Raw genomic sequence first — 24,461 nt, forward strand, 5'->3', positions numbered from 1 at the left:
CAGGAATGGGGAACTTATCTTTAATAGTGAGCTTGCTGAGCTCCCTATAATCCGGACACATGCGCCACGATCCATCCTTCTTGTGCACAAATACTACTGGAGAAGAGAAAGAACTTTGACTTGGTTGAATTATACCAGCCTCTAGCATTTCTGCAACCATACATTCAATTTCACTCTTTTGGACATAGGGATATCTGTATGGTCTGATTTTTGGAGGAACACTTCCTGGAATTAGATGAATAGCATGATCATGATCACGCATAGGTGGGAGACCTTTGGGAGTCTCAAATACCTTGGAATGATTGTCCAGGACTTTTTGGATATCTGGAGAAATAGATGATTCCGATGTGGAAACATCTAGCGAACATAATTGTGCAATTACACCTCTTTGCTCCTTTTTTAGGAGCTTTGTCATACTATTAGAGCTAATTATCTTTCCTGGTTTCCCTGCAATACCCCTTAATTCAACTTCCTTTCCTTCCGTAGAAAATTTGATGAAAAGTTCTTGAAAATTAAAAGCTATTGTACCCAAAGATTGTAGCCATTGGACTCCTAGTACAACATCAGCACCTCCCATTGGAATGGAAAGCATTGGGCTAGTCAATACATATTCTTCCATGGATAGCTTGATATTATGGCACTTTCCGAAGCAATTTATTGTTCCTCCATTTGCAACCATCACTTGACACCCTGGTGCTGGATATAGGAAGCAATTCAATTCTTTTGCTACCTTACAATGAATAAAATTGTGGGTGCTTCCTGAATCAATCAACACTATTACCTTTTTCTTCTTGATTTGTCCTTCTATCTTGATGGCTTGAGGAGTGGTAATTCCCTCCAATGCATTACAAGATATGGTTGGATTTATTTTTTCTTCATCTAGGCTTTTTTCCTGGAGTATATCCTCTTCTTTTGACCTTTCTTGCTCCTTTTCTTCTTCCTCTTCATAATCTATGTAGAATTTCTTCTCAGCACACTTATGACCTTTAGTGTATTTGCTATCACAACTGTAACAAAGCCCTTTTTCTCTTTTTTCTTACAATTTTTGTGGTGTCAAACTTATAGGTTGTGGAAGATTATGGGCAACAACACTTTTGTCTTTATAGTTGTGAGTGGTATGCTTCCTGGTTGCAATAATTTTTCTTTCCATTTTTGCTGCTAACTTGAATGCCTTCTCTAATGAATCAGGTTCCCAAAGGCGAACATCATGTTGAATATTATCCTTTAAAGACCCTATGAACACATCAATCCTATGCTCCTTTGTAATATCTTTTACCCTTATGTTCAATTTTTGGAACTCCTCAATGTGCTCCATTATTGAACCATTTTGTTTGAGACTTACAAATTGGCTAAAAAAAGTGTTGCTTTTCGTATCCTCATAATGTGCTATCAATTATTCCGTAAAAATTGCCCAAGTGATAAATTGTTTACGAGAGCAAAGCCATTGATACCATACAAACTGATTTGGTTCCAAATATAAAGTTGCCATACGTACCTTTTGTGTGTTTTTCACATTATTGAGATCGAAAAATTGCTCCATCTGTAATATCCATGTTGCGGGATCCTTGCCATCAAACTTTCTCATATCAATTTTTGGAATATGGTGGGTCTTTGATCCAAAATTAGAGTCTATGATATCATGATCAACATTTCTTTTGTTTGCATCATGAGTTTCCTTTACTACCTTTTCACCATTAGTAAGTATTTCTTGTAGCAAATTTGTCAAATCTGTCTTCATATCTGTCATGCCTGTCTTCAAGTTTGTGTTCAAATCTATCTTCAATTTTTCCGTATCTACCTTCAAATCTATCTTCCAATCATCCATCTTAGCTTCCATGCCCTTTATCTTAGATTCCATGCCATTTATCTTAGCTTCTGTTAGATTTTGTGAGCATGACATTTGTTGCACTTGTTCTTGTAATTTTGATATATCATGTAGCATTTCTTCCTCTTCTTCATGAGTCATGCTAGAGCTTTCAGGTTCCTTATTAGGTGTTTACATTTTCTTTCCTCAGAGCATCACTTATCGATAATAATTCTTTACTATGCCCTTTGAATTCCTTCAAACCGAGCTTACACAAAAATTTAGAAAAAAAAACTACACACCTTTTTTCACTTTGTAGAAGCCTGATATTGAATCTGATGTATCTCTGTAATTCTAGATCCTCCGATCCTATAATTTCGACCTGTAGTAGCCTTCTGCGTCCCCTTTCCAATGCCACAAGTCTGACCCAAATTGGATTCTCCAAGGAAGAGTTATATGAAATCTCCCACAGTGACTTGATTATAGACTAGTTCAGTAGAGTGAACTTGTACAACGTGCCACAAGTCACTGTTTCAACCTATGAATCTGAAATATGCATAAAAAAAACTAAAGTCCATCCTCTTTCTTTACCTTTTGACGAAATTTCAATCTGGTCCCCAAAGAGAAAGTTATGACGATTTTCCCCAGGTCACCTGTTTTGAATGTAATTCAGGAGTCTGCAAAAAGACCAACTTCCTCAGATCATATCTCCACAAATATCGTGCGAAAAGCTATGAAATTCGGACCTGAGGTTCAGCACGGTTTCTTCTCAAATGGGTTTTTTTTTTGAATTCTGAAACGTCATAGAAAAAATGTTATAGCGAAAATTCCACGATGACCTGTTTGGAGCAGCGAAACCCTAGAATCCAAAGCTCTGATACCAAATGTTATGAAACCAACTCAGGAAAAGATAGAAAAGATAGATCAACGCCTTAGAATTCAGCCTCTTCGAGGGGGAAACCTCCTTTACATTACATAAATGAACAATTCTTGGATGATTCAAATGACAAAACCTCCTTTCTATATATAGGAGTCTAAGGAGTCACAAAATAATCCAGTTGACCTAACAATAATAATATAAAGCCACAAAAATAACAATAGAGGGATTCTATGGGGCACAGTAATAACAATATGGGGGCAATAGGGGCACAAAAATATTAATAACGGGTATAACTACAATAGTAATGGGGTAATCACTAGTATTATAGGGACCCAACATACTCCTCACATGGATTTATACCATCTCGCACTAGCAGACAAAGTTTTCCAGATTAAAGACACTTTTGTCCAAGAATCCCCTTTAAAACTATTCTGCAGGTACAGAGACCAGTACCTGAACCATGTAGACTACACTGGACTTTGGGAATCAGGTTACCAAATTACCAGTTCCCCAAAGTTGACATCTTCCTAGAGATTGTACATTACTACCACATGGACTATGATCCCATCCAAAGGGCAGTAAGGACCCCTGACCAATCTATATTATTTACCATCACTGTTGAGTCCATTAACGAAATGCTACAATTACAACCAAGCCACAGCCTAACTCCTCTTTCTATTGGAGATATTCTGAACAAATACCCTACTCTCACCTCAATCAAACTTGCTGGGTTATACGATGCCTTCATCATAAAAGAACAATACACCTCAAAGGACTCTCCCCCTTACCTATGGACTATATTTTTTTACCTTGGCCAAAACATCATAGACATGATATCTAGTGTGCTAGGCTATACTACAAGTGAATTTGTTGATGAAATCATTATAGCCTTTATGTCCATCTACTCTCCTAGGAAACCACTAGTCATCATGTTTGACTATGCTAAATTCATTGCTGATAAAATGCATGATTAATTCATGAGGTCGGATAATGAAAGAGTGTTTAAGTATTATTTAGTTCTATATCATTTATTCTTGTATTATCAAGTTGATAGTTTTCCAATCACCCTCCAAAATCTTGACACCAAAGGCAACCCCAGATCAGTGATCTTCTGGACTTCATTAATCCATCAATTTGACTCTCAATATTCTTATACTAATTTCATAGATCTCTTTGTGTACCCAGTGGCAACTATGCTACTAGGAAGCCCTCCCCCAGAATCAGTGCAGGCATTAGGAGGGTCCTGTAGTTGTCCAAGCAATATAAAGTAGGGGATTGGTACTTGTACCAAAACCACACTGAAATCATAATCTATGGATGTGAGCTGACTCCCTACAAACTACCTATATACCTCACTATGGGATTGTTTGCTCTGGAGTACTACAGGAAAATGATCAATTCAGATGAGTTGCATTTTGTGAAAACCAAGAAGAAAGCTCAACTTAGGATAAAAGATTAGCTTGGCCAATTTATATGTAATAGTAGGGAAGCAGGAAAGGAAGCAGAGGAAATCCTCCAAAGGTTGAGACTGAAGCAAAGTTTTATCTGTAATTATGACCCTTTACACTTCATTTCCAATAGGAGACAAAATAATAAATTATCTCCTTACATCCACCATAGAATCCCTGAAATTGAACAGTACGCTAATCATCTTGAATGGGTGGAAATCACTCTAGTAGACCGGGATAACATAGAAACTGATGTTAATAATGTATTGATTGATTTAGATAGAAGACTTGATGAGGATTCATTTGTACAGGTGCCAAGAGAAATTCAATCTTAAAGGAAATCATAGGAATGTAGTGGACAAACAGCAGAAGCAGGGCCATCAGAGCAACCAGAACCTTCAGATCAGCCAGAGGAATCAAAACAGCTTGAGATTTCATAGGAACTTGCTCAACGAAAACAAATCATGAGTAATCCTCATGTTTTGCAGACTCCTCTAAGTGAGGAGAGGAACCTCAAAAGAGATAGAGAGGAGGCCACTCCTTCTAGTAGACCTATTTCCGAAAACTATGTTAAGAGGCAAAGGTTGAATCCATTTCCAGAACAGGAGAATACCGAGGAGACTGCAGGAACTTCAGGTGCAGAAAGAATAGAAAGCAGGCAGACCACACCTTTAGGAGGTACATAAGAACCTTCCACCTCACAGGCTCAAATGCTAGAAAGGCAAATGAGCGTGGAAGTATCCTCCTTTAGGGCTCCTACTAGCTGGAGCCATGATATTAAAGAGAAGTACAAATAAATCAAGGCAAGAAATGAAATACTAAAGGCCCAAAGTTATGCACACTACCTGAAAATGGCTCCAACAAATCAAACAAGGCTAATGTCAGCCTTTGACATAAAGGAAGGTAGGATGTAGATGAGCTTTTTGAAGCCAACCACATAGCAACCCAGATCATTGGAAGATTATTTGAATGCAGACTTTGAAGTATTGGCAAAGGATATCTATCCTATTGACCAAATTGAACTACAAAAGCAGACTGGGGAAATGGTTTACTCCACTCTGACCAACAAAGTAGTTGCATCCCACCAACTCCAGAATTCTCTAAATAATATATCAGCACAATTCTAGTTGGAGAAGGCCTCTTCATAGGCCAAGGACACCAGAATAAAGTCCTTAGAGGACTTGGTCATAGAACTAGGACATGACCCCAAGGATGTGAACCCAGAAGAAAAGCTTATCAAGAAGAAAAACGATGACATAGCTGCACTAAAGAAGCAGCTTAAAATTCCTCCTCTACATCATCCTCGGACAACTGAAGTGTTAGAAACACAGAAGGAGGAAGAGATTATGGACCTAGTCCTTAAGCTAAATGAACAGTTAAAGGAGTTAGAGAAAGAATTAGATGATTTGATACAATCCAAACAGAGTGAGTTTGCCACCACTCCTCAGACTGTAATCCCTACAGTCTCTACAGAAGTACCCTCCACCTTGGCTACTACCTTAGCACCCACACTTCCACCAGCTATAGCTTTGCTAGTAACAGGTACATCAACAGGCATAGGGGCACCTAGAAGTGCAGGTACTTCCACAGAACAAACAACTAAATTAGTAAAGGCCATGGAGGAAATGAGTATCTAGGCCACTGAACTTTAGAAACTCTGAGAAAAAGTGTCAAATCTGGAGACTGACTATAAACTTGCCTAGATACAACAAAGGGAAGAATTTCAAAAGAACCAAAGGATGGTAGAAAAAGAAAAAAAGTCCTTTAAAATGACTTGACATTGCAAGAGCCACTAGGAGACATGAAAGAAATTCTTTGGGACAACATCATTGATTCCATCAATGATGTTTGGCCTTCTATTAAAGTTATTTTTGAACAGACTGAACTAGTAAAAGTGGCTACAGAAGCAGTCCACAAGACAAGAGAAGAATTGGGGGATATGCTTGAAGTAGCCAACCAATTGATCACATTATTGAACAGTAGAAACAGGTACCAAATTGATGAAATAGAAATTGATGATAGAATAGCAACCATCATTGAAATAAAGAAGGTTCTCACCAAAAGGAACCTAATGCTAAACCTGGAGAAGAGGCATCAAAGCATTCAAGCAGACATTGATAGTTTTATGATAAAGTACATCATATTAAGAGAAAAAGAATTTCCCAGTCCTATGGTAATACATGACAAGCTAAAGACTCAAGAGGATTATATTGAAAGATTAAACAAGCTGGCCAGAAACCAAGCTAGTACTTCAGGGGTGAAATCTTTGCCCACTGGAAAGGTAGTATATGATGGCCTTGAAAATCTATTTTACATAGAGCATGAGGTCAAGCACTTATTTACAAGCAAGCCAAATTTTTCTAAGTATACAGAAGCTGACGAGATATATAGAAATATGATAAGGATGAAGCTACCTAACAGTGAATGTTGGACAAAACTTACTAATTTACTATAAAGTTACTACAGTAAATCTACATAGTAAAACATGGCTGCCAGGTAAAATAGGTAATACAAAGTCAAAGAAGAACAAGTAAAGAGTATCAATAGGTAGAAGATAAAAAGTGATTCCAACACATAACTACAAAGCAACTGAAAGAGCCAAATCCTAATTACAACAACCAGAAAAGTCACAATAAAAGGGATAGCAAGAAGACAATTCTCCATTTGTCTCTATCTTCATGTTGAAGATATTTTCTGTTTCCTAGAATAAATCTCATATTTTTATGAGATATTTTGTATCATTTCTTGTATAAATACTTCGCAAATTGAAGTAATTAGTGTGGATTAAAATACATTTCTGTAGACATTTTATATTGAGCCAAGGAGCTATTGTACTTGAGACTGGACTGGTTTTTCTAGATATGAAATAAAGCTAAGGAAATTTCACTGGATTCTTGTGAACAGTTGGAACAAATAAGTATTATCTCTTCATGTTTAAATTTTTTTTTCTCTTCATGTTATAAATATTCATATGTGTCTCTTATAAAATCTGAAAAGTAAACAAGGAATGATATCTCAGAATTAGCTTAAATGCTCTCTGTTTTATCTATTTACTTTCTATATGTTTTCTACTAAACTATCTTGGTCTAGAAATTTTTAATTGCTCCCTTACTTTCGTAGTTTACCCCCCCTTTGGTCCATACTAAAGGATTTTTCATTGCCCTTTGCTACTGATCATCCTTCCTTTCTTCATCTTAATCTCGGTTAAGGATTTTTCATTGCCCTTTGCCCTTGTTAGGACTACCTCATCCATTTGAACCTGTAGATTTTCTTTTTGTTGTGCTAGCCTGCCCTGTGAGTAGTGATTGATCAGATCCAGTTCAACCACTCTTGATTGACTCCATAGCCCAATGGCCTAAATACTTTCTCTGCCCATATGTTTTCTTAATTCCACCACCCAATCAAAACAAACAATCATGAACACTAAGAACTAGCCTAAAATCTTATTTAAAACAAAGTTAAATTATAAAGAGAGAGCCCTCTCTGGACTTAGGTTGGCTAGAACCCGAGTCTAAAAGATTAGGTTTGTGGTTACCTTGGACTATTCCTTCTTTGATAACTTCGAAGGAAAAAATATGAGTGATAACAGGTTTCATGCTCCTTATTGATAGAATTCTAGGTAAAAGCATGTTATTCGTGCTTCTATTGTTTGTTAGGTGTTATGATTTATTGTCGTGAGTCAAAGGAGTCAACATCATATTTATAGGACCCTTTCAAGCAATTTGTAATTGTAAAAATAATTATTTTTTAGTATAAAAAATCCTATAGCCTCCAAGAGTACAAGGCGGCCCTGGGATCCTTAAGTTGGCTTAAAGGAAGGAATTTGACCCCTTAAGAAGGCTATATAAAGAGAAGTTAAACTTCATATAGTGACACACACACTCACAAGTTCGATCTACAAGAAAGAATTTGATTTATATCTAGGTAGATGCAGGAAGGAGAGAAAAGGCCAAGAAGAAAGAAGAAGGATGAAATTTCTTAGTTTTTGGGCTCTATATCTATCACACAGGAAAAATTCTATGGTTTCTAGGTTGTAGGAAAAAGTCGAAGTTGCAGGTCCAAGTTGTAGTATATCGAAGTGCAGAAACTTGTAGCTAGGAGGAAGGAAACTTTATCTAAACCTTATTGAGCTTAGGAATAGCTATATTTCTCTTGGAAGGTCCCAAAAGGAGTTCATATTAGAGTTTCTTTAGGATATGCATTGCCAAATTTATAGGTCAAAATTGCAATTTCAAAGTTTCACGTTGAGTATCATTATTGTAGCTGGCAAATTAAAGTTGTAGTGTGTAGAACTTTTGTGTAGATTCAAGAAAGTACTTGAGGAAGGGCTGACTTGGTACTAAGAGAAGGACTTGGTGTAGGGTTCGAGTATTGGTTTTCCTCTTGGAGGGGTTTTACCTTGGCTGAGATCCTACATCTGTGTCCTCTTTTGTTGTTATTGTTTCTTGATATTTTTTGATGAAAATATATAACTAAAAGAATGTAAAGAACGCGATAACTAAGATTCACAAGCAAGTATCAAGGCTAAAGAAAATAAGTTTAATAATTTTCCACTTTATCATTTTCTAACATGGTATCAGTGCTAAGGTGAGAAATGAAGGAAGTCGAAAGGACAATAGAAGAATTGTTGATAAAGGGATAGGAAACCCTCAAGACCTAAAAGAAGAAGACTGGCTCTTGAAGGGATCTAGTTAAGGACTTGTTAATAAGATAGCTTCCAATCTAGGGTTTTGAAATTGAATAATATCATGATTACATCAATTCAAAAGAAGGGTATGGATCACACAAGAAGAAGTCTACATGGAATGATTCAATATTAGAAGTTGTTCTAGGAAACATCCTTCAAGGGAATATCCTCAAGGATCTTGAAGGCATCAAGAAGGTTGGAGATATCATCATCAAGAAGAATCGTGGTATTCAAGTAAGTATCAAACTATTTCATAATGGTTGAATCGTCAAGTCACGTAAGGTATTTATGCAAGGAGATAAAAAAACTCATTGGAGCATCAAACTATATGGCATGGAAGAAGTGTTGAAAATAATACTGAGAGGGGCGGGGTGAATTAGTATTATCTAATCAATAAAACTTTTTCATTTCCATATTCAGATTCATATACGCTACTTCAGTTAAGTAAAACACCGTGTATACGCAACACTGTATAATGGAACCAACGTATATGCAGTAAACTTATATATCAGTTAGTTTCTTCTTAATGAGTGCATCAGAACATTATTTAACCATATGATCAGTAAACAGGAGCAGTAAATCAGAGAAAATCATCACACATAATCAACACATAGGAACACCAAGACGTAAGGTGGAAACCCAATGTGGGTGAAAACCACCTGCTGCAATTTGTCTCTATCTTCTTTTAAATTAGAAACTTCCTTTTACAATGATTCAGTACTGGTGCAGTCTTATACTAGTACGTAGGCTACTACCTGTAGAAGACTACAACCTTCTCTCATTCTCCAACTTCTCCTAGAAGGGAGCTACAACCCCCTTTTCTCTTGTACTAGATGAGGTACTAGTACATAGGTGCTGACCTACAGAAGGTTACAACCTTCTCTTTTCTTCCAGGGACCACATTTCATAAATTTTCAGACTGGATCCATGAATATCAATCAAACATCAAGTATATATGCATTAACCAAACTCCTTTGTACAAACAAATACTGAATCAATCAATAACTTCTCAGAATGTTGTAACCAGAAAATAGTACCAGTAACCAAACACCAATTTTGAACCCAGAACACTGCAACAATAAACAAAAGCAGCTAAAACATATTTCATGAGATATATGCTACTTCAATATGTGGAACCTGTATTCATACACTTTTGTATCAAGGCCATCTGACATATATGTTGTTTTAAGTTAGTGAACCAGCATGTATATGCACCTTTGCTATGCCGAACCTGCATACAGATCTATAAAAGATAATTTATCCTTTTCACTTATTCATACATTAGTTATACCTAGATTATCATATTTATAGATCACATCATGCACCAAATATAACAGATCAAAAAATACACAAAGATACTTCTCTTCAAACTGCCTTAATATCTTGACCCATCAATAGAACTTATCCTTCTCCTTGCACTCAGGTTCCTCCTTGATTCTGATCTAGTTATGCACCATAACCCAATGAAAATTCTAGATCTTGATCTTCATAAGATATTCAATCCTTCAGTTCATTCCCTTGTCAAATGATCTCCTTCCCTTTTTATAGACGTAGGCCTTACTCAAACCATGGTCCAAAACCATAGAGATCCAATACTAGGGACTCAATACCTGGGTTCAACACTTGGATGCAATACCAAAGACCAAAACCATAGGTTCAAATATGTCAGACTAAATACCATGGAGAAAACATAATTTTTCCCACATGTACGCGCTTTTCTTTGCATGAAAGTGCGTGCATACGTATACTCGCCTTTTGATCGGTACACCTGTATGTATACAAGATTTTGTTAACAGGAACCTGCGTATACCTCATTTTCTTTTATTCTGAGAGCCTGAACTGTGATCTTCCCTTTGAGTGAGTTGCCATCAAGGACAACACCTATGCCATATTACCAAACCTGTGCCATAATGCCAACAATCTCCCCCTTTGGACTTGATGGCAACCCCAAGTCACTCAAAATCATTCTCCCCCTTTGACATCAAGGGCAAAGGGTTATGCTCCCCCTGAATACATGCTGAATTCTCTGCTCTGCTATGTTGTCCAAGCTCCCCTTCACTATAGGCAAGGTCTGCAAGAAGATGTTCTACAAAAGAAACATGACTTTATACACTATAAATGACCTTCCTATCACCAAAGAATCATACATACATCCATCTCCCAACCAAGTGGGGACTGACACATCTACCCAATCAAGTGGGAATACACCAAGAATTTACACATGATAACAACAAGAACATTACTTCATAAATCCCAGGCATAGTGGGGAAACCAAGATAGGCCATTACATGGCCTTGATAAGACAAGAAATACATGACATAGAGATGAAATATCTACAACAAGACTAGTGTCTGCTAATCATCAATCATCATAACCCTCAATCATCATTCAGACCAGCAACCATGCTCTTCCTCATGCACCTGTTACACCTGAAATTAAAACAAATGTAAACCAAGATCTTCTAAGATAATGCCAACAATGCATTATTAGAAGAGTATATGCTCCCCCTGAACCTGTTCCAGATGGTCTCTGCCAGACCTATATCAGACTCTCTTCATCCTGAAGTTGGCCCACTATTTTTCTTTAAACCAACATATACGCGACTGTATCTTCATAAACCGGCGTATGTACATGGATCCTCCTCATTAAACTTGCGTACAACCACTTTTCTCTGAAACAGACAAGATTCAGTAGCAAGATGATGCATCAACTACCCCCAACTTCTGTCTGAGGTATTCAAATGTCTCCCTGGGCAGTGGTTTGGTGAGTATGTTAGAAACTTGTTCCTTAGAGGGAACATACTCCAATTTAGCCTTTTGTTCAAGCACTTGTTCCCAGAGAAAATGATACTTGATAGGTATGTGCTTAGTCTTTGAATGCATGACATGATTCTTTGAAATACTGATTGCACTTGTATTATCACAAAAAATGGAGATAGGTGGAGTACAAGTTATTTGTACGTCTTTCAATGTTTGCATCATTCAAAGGATTTGTGTGCAGCAAGATGCAGTAGCTACATATTCTACTTCAGTTGTAGATAATGCAATTGAACTCCGTTTCTTGCTGAACCAAGATACTAACCTAGGACCCATGAAGAATGCACCACCACTAGTGCTTTTTCTGTCATCTATGCTTCCTACCCAATCTGCATCTATATATGCATGAAGTGTGAGATCTGTACTTCTAGGATACCATAAGCCATAGTTTTGAGTTCCTTGAAGATACTTGAAAATTCTTTAACTGCCTGAAGATGAGTTTCCTTTGGATTTTCCTGAAACCATCCAACTATTCTCACTACATGCATAATGTCTGGTCGGATACCTGTTAGATAGAGCAGACTACCAATCATGGATCTATAGGTTGGTTGAAGCACTACTACTGATTCGTCATTTGCACTGAGGCTGCATCCTGTTACCATAGGGGTACATACTGGTTTCGAATCCTCCATCCCATATTTCTTCAAGATCTACTTGAGATACTTGGTTTGTGATAGAAAAATACCGTCTTTGCTTTGTTGGACTTGTAAACCAAGAAAATATGTGAGCTCACCAAGCATGGACATTTCAAACTCTTTTTGCATCACCAAGGCAAAATTTTGACTCATGTCTTCTTCATTGATACCAAAGATGATATCATCAACATACACAACAAGTATTAGCAACTTATCATTGTCAATTTTTATATATAGATTGATATCTGTTGATCCTTTTGTAAAACTCTGTTGATGGAGGTACTTATCCAACCGATAATAGCAAGCCCTTGGAGCCCGTTTAAGGCCATAGAGAGCCTTTTTGAGTCTGCATACAATTTTTGGATCATTTCCAAGAATAAACCCATCTGCTTGCTCAATATATACTTCTTCATCCAAGTCTCCATTCAGGAAGGCAGACTTCACGTCCATTTGAAATACTTTGAACTTCTGAAAGCTAGAAAGAGCAAGGAACATTCTTATGGCCTCAAGTTTAGCAACTGGTGCAAAAGTTTCTTCAAAGTCTATACCTTGTTGTTGAGCATACCCTTTACAAACAAGTCTGGCCTTGTTTCTAATCACATCTCCATTTTCATTTAGCTTATTTTTGAGTATCCATTTTGTTCCTATGACATTCTTATCTTTTGGTCTAGGAACCAACTCCCAAGTATTATTCTTTTCAATCTGCTCAAGTTCTTCCTCCATGGCTTTTACCCAGCATTCATCTTTGCATGCCTCTCTTACATTTTTTGGTTTAGTCAAGGAGAGTAATGCTAGATAACTGGAAGCTTCTAAAATGGTTCTTCTTGTTTGTACACCTACCTCTTTCTACCCCAAAATTTGAGTTTCTGGATGCTTCTTCTAAACGTACCTGGATGGAGTCTTTTCTTCTATCCTTATCTATTATTCTGGTGCCTCATTGGTTTCTTCTTCATTTTGAGTTTGATTTGTTGTTGAAGGATAGTCCTCATAATCTTCGAAATCTTTAGATTTTACTTGCCTTGGAATGCTTCCTTCTTCATCAACCACTACATCAATACTTTCAACAATTTCTCCAAGTATTTTATTGTAACACTTATATGCTTTGTTGTGGGGAGAGTAACCAAGAAGAATGCCTTCATCTGCTTTAGGTTCAAACTTACCAAGTTTTTCATCAGTCTTTTTGATGTAACATTTGCTTCCAAAAATTTTGAAGTATTTTACTGTGGGAGTCTTACCATACCAAAGTTCATGAGGAGTTTGAGTGCTATTCACTCAGATATTTGTCTTGTTGAGAATAGTGACGGAAACAAATGCAACTTCACCCCAGAAGGTTGCAGGAGTCCCAGACTCATCAAGAATTTCTTGAGCCATTTGTTGAACTGTTCTGTTCATCCTTTCTACTACTACATTTTGTTGATGAGTCCTAGCCGTAGAGAATTCTCTTCTTATTCCATGTTCTTCACAAAAATCAAAAAATTAATTCGAGGTAAATTCCCCACCTCTATCAGACCTGAGGCATTTGATTTTGCGATCTGATTCATTTTACACCAAGGCTTTGAATGCTTTGAACTTTTCGACAGCTTTGTATTTATGCTGCATAAGTCCTATCCAACACATCCTGGAAAAGTCGTCAATGAACAATATAAAGTATTCTTCTCCTCAGGGTGACCTTTCCCTAGATGGACCACATACATCAGTATGGACAAGTTCAAGTGGCCTACTAGCTGATCCTTCCTTCTTAGGGAAATTAGTTCTGGTTTGCTTCCCAAACTGACATGATTTTCATATCGTATTGTTTGGAATTCTAATGTCAGGGAGATCATGAACCGCCTAATATTTACATGCTTTCCTTATCTGAGAGAAGCTTAAATGCCCCAATCTTCTATGCCATAGCCAATATCCATCATTCTTGCTTAGATAGCATTGTTGTTGTCCTCCCTTGAGTATGTATAAATTATTTGGTGTTCTTATGCCTTTGATCACTATTTCTCTTGTATCAAGCTCACGAACAATACATCCATTTGATCAAAATATTACCTCATTTCCTTGATCACACATTTGACTGACACTTAATAGATTATGCTTTAAACCATCAACTTACATAACATTCCCATATTTGACCTTTTCTTTCAAAAGAATAGAACCTTTACCTTTTATGGATGCAGGGGTGTCATTTCCAAATGAGACATTCTTTTAGTTTTCTAAGGCACTATATGATTGAAGTTTTTCTTTATCACCTGTCATATGTTTTGAGCATCCACTGTCGATGTACCACTGATTTTCCTACCCTTCCGCATATAAGGCTATGCCACATCTTTCTGGTTACGGTTCTTTCTTCCTCCATGTTTTGGGGATCAATGAAGCTTGCTCCTTCTGAGTTGTTTGCCAAAACCTACTCCTGCATTCAGAATCTTCATGACCAAAGTTGTTGCAGATAGAACATTCTGTTTCATTTTCAAGAGCAGAAAAGTTATTGTAGGTTCTTTTCATGATTCAAGTCACACTCCTTTTATTTTGTGATTCTCTGGTCATGTTGGTCATGTTGGTCTTGTAGGTGACACATTGAGCTGCTTTATGTCCAAAGTTATGATAAGAGAAACATTGGCCATTGAAGAAATTCTTGCGATCATCAAACCTTCCATCTAGACAATTGTAATAGCCATTCGTTCTTGAGGAAAATTGAGAATGATTTACCTGTGGTTGGGTGTAGCTTTTGTTCATCCTTGAAGTAGATTGCTCTCAATTTACTTGGTGATTTCTGTTCATTCTTGAAGTAAATTGTCCCTGATTTACCTTGTGATCTTCATTGTGCCTTTGCTGTCAATTGTCAACCTGTTCAATTCTTCTTGCAGCTTCAAGATAACTTTTGGAGGTAGATGGCTTATGTGCTTGAGATGTTTCTTCAGTATACCCAAGACCTGTCTTGATTAGAGGAGAACGCTGCACTTTGATAATCTCATCTAAAGTTCTAGATCCTTTAGCAAATATAAGATTAAGAGCTTTTGTTTTCTCAATGTCCTTTCTAAGTCCCACAATTTCACATTCTAACTTTTCATTGTGTTTCTCCATTTCAGCAAGTTGGAATGTCAAAGTATCTATAATCATATTCTTTTCTTCTAAGCAAATTTTGAGTTTAGAAATTTCTTCATAAATACCTTCTTCATCTATAGCATCCAAGAAATCATCATCTTGAAAAGCCATCAAAAGTCTATAATCATTACCTTGTTCATCTTCATCACTATTTGAAATTCCATCTGTCTTCATGTGTGTAATAGCTCTTCTTCCTTGCATTCTGTTTTATGTTCCATCTAACTGGTTCCTTACCCTTTTCAAGCTTATCTTTATGAGGACACTTAGTAGCATAGTGACCAACTCTTCCACAAGAAAAACATTTGAAAGGTAGCTTACCTCTGAATCTCCCAGAACCCCGTTGAAGGTTCTTGATAAAATTTGATTCTTCCTCTTCTTCCGACATATGTCCTGAGTCATTGCAATATCCTTTTCCCGAGGCTTTGAATGCAGCTTCTCTCTTGTCTGATGTTCCCCCTTTTCTCATTTCGTAAGCGGTAAGGATTCTATGTAGCTGTGGCGTGGTAAGGCTTTGTAGATTCTTCTTTTCTTCTATAAAAGAAACTTTTGATTCAAACTTAGAAGACAAAGATATTAGAACATTTTCAACCAAAACAACTTCTTTTATTTATTCACCCAAATTTTTCATACAATTAACAATCTCATCTATATGTAGGAAATAGTTAGCCAAACTTTCATCATTGTACATTTTCATATTGAATTCTGAGAGTTTGTACTTTTGCTGATTTCCCCTGATCATCTCCTTCATAGCTCATAATGATCTTGTCCCATATTTCTTTTGTGGTTTTGAGCAGCATAACCTTGACGAATTCTGATTGAGATAGACTCCCTAATAGAGTATTGACATCCTTTGCATTTGTTTCATACTGCTTCTTACCAGCCATATCTGTAGGAGTTGCTAATGGAAATGTGTATCCTGTTTCCATGATATCCCAGACTTATGTACCAAGAGATTGAAGATATGTTGTGATTCTTACATTCCAATAGACGAAGTTGCTCCCATAAAAAATTGGTGGCCTAATCGATGCTTCTTTCTCGTAATTTCTCATGATGATAGATCTTCCTTCAAGCGATCAAGCTTCTTCTGAAGGACCTGCTCCGGTACCAGTTTTTGAAAATAATACTGAGAGGGGGGGGGTGAATCAGTATTATCTGATCAATAAAACTCTTTCATTTCCATATTCAGATTCATATACGCTACTTCAGTTAAGTAAAACAGCGTGTATACACAACTGTGTATAATGCAACCAATGTATATGCAGTAAACTTATAGATTAGTTAGTTGCTTCTTAATGAGTGCATCAGAACATTATTTAACCATATGATCAATAAATAGGAGCAGTAAAGCAGAGAAAATCATCACACATAATCAACACATAGGAACACCAAGATGTAAGGTGGAAACCCAATGTGGGTGAAAACCACCTGCTTCAATTTGTCTCTATCTTCTTTTAAATTAGAAACTTCCTTTTACAATGATTTTGTACTAGTGCAGTCTTATACCAGTATGCAGGCTGCTACTTGCAGAAGGCTACAACCTTCTCTCGTTCTCTAGCTTCTCCTGGAAAGGAGCTACAACCCCCTTTGCTCTTCTACTAGCTGAGGTACTAGTACGTAGGTGCTGACCTACTGAAGGCTACAACCTTCTATTTTCTTCCAGGGACCACATTTCATAAATTTTCATACCGGATCCATGAATATCAATCAAACATCAAGTATATCTACATTAACCAAACTCCTTTGTACAAACAAATACTGAATCAATCAATAACTTCTTAGAATGTTGTAACCAAAAAACAGTACCAATAACCAAACACCAGTTCTTAACCCAGAACACTGCAGCAATAAACAGAAGCAACTGAAACGTATTTCATGAGATATATGCTACTTCAATATGTGGAACCTGTGCGCATACGCTTCTGTATCAAGGCCATCCAGAGTATATGATGTTTTAAGTTAGTGAACCATCGTGTATACGCGCCTCTGCTGCGCTAAACCTGCATACAGATCTATAAAAGATAATTTATCCTTTTCACTTATTCAGACATTAGTTCTACCCAGATTATCATATTTATAGATCAAGTCATGCGCCAAATATAACAGATCAAAAATTACACAAGGATACTTCTCTTCAAACCGCCTTAAGATCTTGACCCATCAATAGAACTTATCCTTCTCCTTGTGCTCAAGTTCCTCCTTGATTCAGATCTAGTTATGCACCCAACCCAATAATAGTATTCTAGATCTTGCTCTTCATAAGATATTCAATCCTTCAGTTCATTCCCTTGCCAAATGATCTCCTTCCCTTTTTATAGACTTAGGCCTTACTCAAAACATGGTCCAAAACCATAGAGATCCAATACTAGGGACTCAATACTTGGGTTCAACATTTGGATGCAATACCAAGGACCAAAACCATAGGTTCAAATACGTCAGACTAAACACCATGGACCAACCATAAGTTTTCCCACATGTACGTGCTTTTCTTTGCATGAAAGTGTGTGCATACGTATAAGCGCCTTTTGATCGGTACACCCGCGTGTATACACAATTTTGTTAAGAGGAACCTGCGTATACCTCATTTTCTTTTATTCTGAGAGCCTGAACTGTGATCTGCCCTTTGAGTGAGTTTCCATCAAGGACAACATCTGTGCCGTAATGCCAATAAGAAGATGATTGACTTGATATTGACAAACAAGAAGTGATGGAAATGTCACTAGGAAAATTACTGAACCTAGCAAAGAAATGACATAAGAACTAGAAAAGTAGAAGAAAGTGGTAGTGAGGGAAAAAAGGATCATAATCGAATCAGTTAATGATTCTCTCATTACTTTTGTTGCAAACTTGAAGACTTCCAAGGCAATGTATTACAAGCTAGTGAATTTGTACCCTATAAGCACAATAGGAAAAAATATGTATTTGTAAAATGTAGGTTTTAACCCTGTAAAAAAATTACCTGCATACAAATTCTAAAAAAACAGAAAATAAACAATGTGAAAGCATAACATATAAAACACATATACATAAAGATTTCCCCTAGATCCCAAAACCGGGACTTGGGAACTTGATTTTTCATTGTGTTCTTTTCAATGCAAAACATATTTATACATGTCGAAGCATCGAATACCATGGACTGAAAACCATCGCATCCAAAACCATTGACTGAAAACCATCGCATCCAAAACCGTGGACCAAAAACCATCCCATTCAAAACCATGTGCAAAAATCATGCACAAAAACATAGGTAGGTCCACCCAACCTAATATAGGGTCCAAAAAGCAAAATTTTCTGGGGTGCTGCCCCGGACCCCATAGAGGAGGCTTACCTACACCCTTAAAACCCCTATGACCCGCCCCTCGCTACACAATCGGTGCAAAGAAGGGGGGGCTCCACCCCCCCTCTAACCCCCCAGTTAACTATGTGGGCTAGTCGTGGAAAGAATATAACACAACCCAACATTCTCCCACTTGTTGTTTTCTTTCCACAAGGGGCCACAAGAGAGCATAGTCATTTATCCAACCCTACGATGCCCATTGTTTCTTTACACCAAGAGAACTTCTCAGAGCTCACAGATTTTTTCAATGCATCTGTAGTATTCTTCAAAGTTTCCACCTTTACCAGAAACACCTTTTTGTCTTCTATCATAGCCCTCAAAAAATGATACTGAACATCAATGTGATTTTTCTTTGAATGATATGAAGGGTTCTTTTCCAAGAAAATTGCGCTTTGGTTGTCACAGTCTATCCTTATAGCTCCCTGTACTAACCCCATACTTGAACACAATCTCTACAACCAAACTGCTTCCTTTCTTGCATGAGTGGCTGCCATGTATTCTGCCTCTATCATTGATAGTGCCGCTACAGATTGTTTCTTACTCATCCAACTGACTGCACGTCCAAATAGGCTAAACACATACCCACTTGTAGATATTCTCTGATCTAGATCTCCAGCCCAATTTGCATCAACAAAGCCATGAATATCCAACACTCTGTCCAATCCTGGTCTTCCTTAGTAGCACAAACCATAATCACTAGTGCCACACAAATACCTAAAAACCCACTTCACTGTTGTCTAGTGCTCCTTGCCTGGTTTTGACATAAACCTACTCAATACTCCCACTACATGTGTAATGTCTGGTCTAGTACAGATGATTTCATACATTAGGCTACCGACTGCACTTGCATATGGAACATGGGACATGTCCTCTTCCTCTTCTTGTGCCTTGGGACATTGTTCAACAGATAACCTAACACCTACAGGAATAGGAACCTTCATTGGTTTACTATCCTGCATATTAAAACTTTGCAGTATTGTCTCGACATACTTCCTCTGGTTTAACCAGAGCTTCCTCTTTGCCCGGTCTCTTTTAATTTCCATGCCAAAAATATAGTTTGCAACACCAAGATCTTTCATGTCAAATTTGGAGGACAATTGGCTCTTCAAATCCTGGATAATTCTTTTGTCATTTCCAACCAGCAACATATCATCCACATACAAGACCAGATAAATAACACAGTCACCAATAAATATAAAATACACACAATGATCTAATTTGCTTCTAGTGAAGCCAAGTCCCCGTATAAATGTATCAAATTTCTAATACCACATCCTTGGTCACTGTTTTAACTCATATAGAGACTTATTTAACTTGCATACCATTTCTTTCTTACCCTTCACTGCAAATCCTTGAGGTTGCTTCATGTAAATCTCCTCTTCCAAATCCTTGTGAAGAAATTTTGTCTTCACATCCATCTGTTCTACCTCAAAATCAAAAGCAAAAGCAACAGATAAAAGTATTCTAATAGAAGCTACCTTGGCAATAGGAGAAAAAATATCACCAAAATCAATTCCCTACACCTGGAAATAACCTTTTGCTACCAACCGAGCTTTGTATTTCTCCACCTTTCCTTTTACATTTGTCTTCTTCTTGAACACCCATTTTCTACCAATGGCTTTCCTTCCAGCCAGCAACTTCACCAGATCCCAAGCCTCATTTTTGTGAAAAGATGCCATTTCATCAACCATGGCCTCCTTCTATATTTTTTCATCCTCTAAATCTATTGCTTCCTTCATAGTTTTGGTATCATCATTAGTAACAGATAAAGCAAAATTTGAACAGAAAGTAGATGGACTATACCTTTCCAGATACCTTCTTTCTCGAACTAATCTTCTCACACCCGGAGTTTGTGGCTCTTCATATTTTGATTCCTCCTCTGTTGTAGCATCTAATTCTTCCTCCTTAAGCTCGAACTCTATCTTCTCAGGTTTCTTTGTTTGGACTTCATGTTTAATAACATATTTCACCTCTCTGAACACCACATCTCGGTTGTAAACAACCTTCCTTGTTACTGGGTTCCAAAGCTTATAACCTTTTAAACCATCCTTATACCCAATAAAGATGCACTTTTTAGATTTACTATCCAACTTGGTTCTTTTCTCCTTTGCAACATGTACATATGCATCACATCCAAATACCTTCAGATGTGAAAGAGAGGTTTTCTTACCATTCCATACCTCTTGTGGAGTCTTATCCTCCAACGTTGATGAAGGTGATTTGTTGACCAGGTAACATGCTGTCTCCACTGCCTCTGCCCAGAATTCTTGTCCAAACCCAGCACCACTAACCATGCTTCTTTCCCTTTCCATCAATGTCTTGTTCATTCTTTCTGACACTCCATTTTTCTCAAGTTTGTATGGAGTAGTCTTCTGCTGTTCTATACCATAATTCTTACAAAATTATTCAAATTCCTTGCTACAAACCTCTCCTTCGTTATCTGTCCTCAACACCTTTATCTTCTTCTCTGTCTAGTTTTCCACTAGAGCCTTAAATTATTTAAACCTGTCAAAGACTTCAGATTTCTTGTTAAGGAAATATATCCATGTATTCCTTGAGAAGTCATCTATAAATGATACATAGTACGTAGAATTACCCAATAATGGAACCTTCATAGGTCCAAACACATCACTGTGCACAAGTTCTAATATGTGTTTCGCCTTTTTACCACCAAAGGAGAAACTCACCCGATTCTGCTCCCCATATACATAATTTTCACAGAAATCAAAACCCATAGAGCTATTACTCATACCTTCTACCATACCTTTACCATGAAGTATCGGAGGCCCTTCTCTATAATATATCCAAACCTTTGATGCCATAGCATGGTATTCTGTCCAGAGACCACTAGATTTTCTGCTCCATTTTTAGGAAAAACAGAACTGTTGTACCCATCAAAAACAGTGATACCTTGCAGCATGTACAGAGTTCTAATTCGAACTCCCCACATCAATACCAGTGCCCCCTGAACCATCTTGTAAGTATCCTTCTCGAACACTATTTTTACACCTGCATCATCCAGCTTGCTTATAGAAATCATATTTTTGGCTAACGCAGGAATGTGTAGAACACCCGGAAGTATTCTAACCCTTCCACCTTACAAATTCAACTTTAATTTTTCACTACCAACGATTCTAGCCTTCCTTTCATCCCCCAAGAAGACATCACCACCATCATATTTCTCATACTCGCAGAACCACTGTCTATGGGGAGTGAAGTGAAAGGATACACCTGAGTCAATCAACCATGCCTCGTGATCTACATGTGTACTCTAAGAACCCAAGTACACATCCCCACCTTCATCTGAGGTGGTTTTTGCCTCTGTATAAGCAGCATCATCAGATCCATTTCCTTTATCAGGAGCTTTATATTTACAGTCCCTTTTGTAGTGCCCTTCCTTTCCGCATTTCCAGCACACCACCTTTATAGGTTTTCCTAGAGATTTAGATCTCCCTCTAGATTTAGACCACCCACTCGATGACTTATTGTTGTTTCTGTTCTGGGACCGTCCTCATATAGACAAGGCATCACCATTTTGGCTCTCCATATTTTTCTGTCTCATTTCCTCAGTTAGCAAGGATGCGACTATTTCATCAAACTGCAAGGCAATTGCATTGCTACCGATTGCAATAACTAGACTATCCCATGAATCAGGTAGAGAACACAACAAACTGATGCACTTCTCTTCATCTTAAATTTTAATATCAACAGATAATAACTAACTTACCATAGCATTAAATGTGTTCAAATGCTCTGTCACCAAGTCTCCATCTTTCATCCTCAGGTTATACAACGTTTTTTGTAGGAATAGTTTATTCACCAGAGACTTAGATTGGTACAAAGTCCCTAACTTGTCCCACAAATCCTTCATCATGGGGAACCCACAAATCCTTCATCATAGCTTCCCCTAATACATTCAACAATACTGAATCTCAGACACACAATCGTATTGCGCTCTTTGCCTTTCGATCCAACTTCCTCCATTATCCATCGGATACTCACGTTGGATTAGTACTTGCATCTACCGTGATCCACTGATCTTTATCCACCAACAGATCCTCCATCTTGAGTTTCCATAACTCAAAACTCGGACCATTAAATTTCTCGATCTCTATCTTTCCACTACCTGCCATCTTCTTTCACCACCAGAATCAATCCCACAAATCTCCCAATGAACATGGTCTACCACGGGCCCGAGCAAAACCCCTTAGCAACAAAGGCGTCCCCTTGAAGCCAAAACGGCTTTGATCCCAAATGTAGGTTTTAACCACATACAGAAAATACCTGCGTATGAATTCTCAAAACACAGAAAATAAATAATGCGAGACAATAACACATAAAACACATATACACAAATATTTTCCCTAAGATCCCAAAATCGGGACTACCAGCTTGATTTTTCATTATGTTCCTTTCAATGCTACAATACATATTTATACATATCGAAGCATCCAATACTATGGACCGAAAACCATCGCATCCAAAACCATGGAGCAAAAACCATCGCATCCAAATCCATGTGCAAAAACCATGCACAAAACCATAGGTAGGTCTGCACAACCTAACATACGACCCAAAAAGAAAAAAAAATTGGGGCGCTACCTTGGACCCCAAAGAGGGGGGTTACCTGCACCCCTCAAACCCCTGTGACCCCCCTGCTACGCAATCGGCACAACGAAGGGGGGGTTTTGCCCGCCCTCTAACCCCCCGATTAACTAGGTGGAAAGAATATAACACAACCCAACATAAAATAATATTTATAGAATGAATAAATCAAAAGATGAGGATATAACATCCTTCCTCATAAAATTTTATCAATTAAGAGACCATTTGTAAGGACTTAGGGAACCAATAATTGATTCAGAGGTGACCATATGCATTCTAAATGCATTTCCACTAGAATGGAGCAAATTTTCAACAAGTATATACTCTAAGAAGGATTCAAATCCCTTTGATTATTTGTGGGCACAATGCATACTAGAATAATCAATGATCAAGGTCAAGGATGACATTGGATCAGATGAGAAATCTATAACCTTGCTAGCCTGATTCAAGAAAATGAAGAAGAGTCATTTTGGCAAGTCCAAGAAGTAAGATATGTCCACGGTACAATAATTCAAGTGCAATGAGTTTGGACACTACAAGAGGGATTGTCCAAATCAACAGAACAATAAGAGAAATGATGGGAGTGAATCTCATGTAGCCAAAGCAGTGGTAGAACCTGAGAAGAAGACAAAGAAGGAAGAATTAAAGTATCTTTACTACTGAAATAAGGTTCACTAACCTTCATGTTCTTTATGAATGTTTGTCTTTCTTCTAGATGTTTTTGCATAAGCATATGATAGTGGTATGTTTTGAATTTACATGATTAAGTTGCTTATTAGAGAAAATATAGGATATAATGCTCGATCATTTTGCATATTTATCATCTAGATATTATTTAGCAATATATTAGAGGTTGTAATCTTGTTGAAATGGATCATCATGATCCAGGAAGGACCATAATTTTGAATGTCCTTGGAAAGAGCATCATGACAGGAATAGTATGTATTTTATCGAATGTGAAAACAATATGGTAAAGGGATGAAGGAATGAAATGGGTTAGGATCAAGGCTCTTTGTGAGATATATGAATAGATAGATGATTGGATGAAACCATAGGAATGCATGTTGGATATAAAACTTTGGATAATATCCATATGTGTAGAATCTTGTGGAAAGAAAGTAGTTTATAAAGTATTTTTAGGTATATGAATATGTAATATGAT

Source organism: Pinus tabuliformis, chromosome J (genome assembly GCF_031772625.1).
Source record: "Pinus tabuliformis cultivar Carrire ecotype Pingquan chromosome J, CPIR1, whole genome shotgun sequence".
NCBI classification, from domain to species: domain Eukaryota; kingdom Viridiplantae; phylum Streptophyta; class Pinopsida; order Pinales; family Pinaceae; genus Pinus; species Pinus tabuliformis.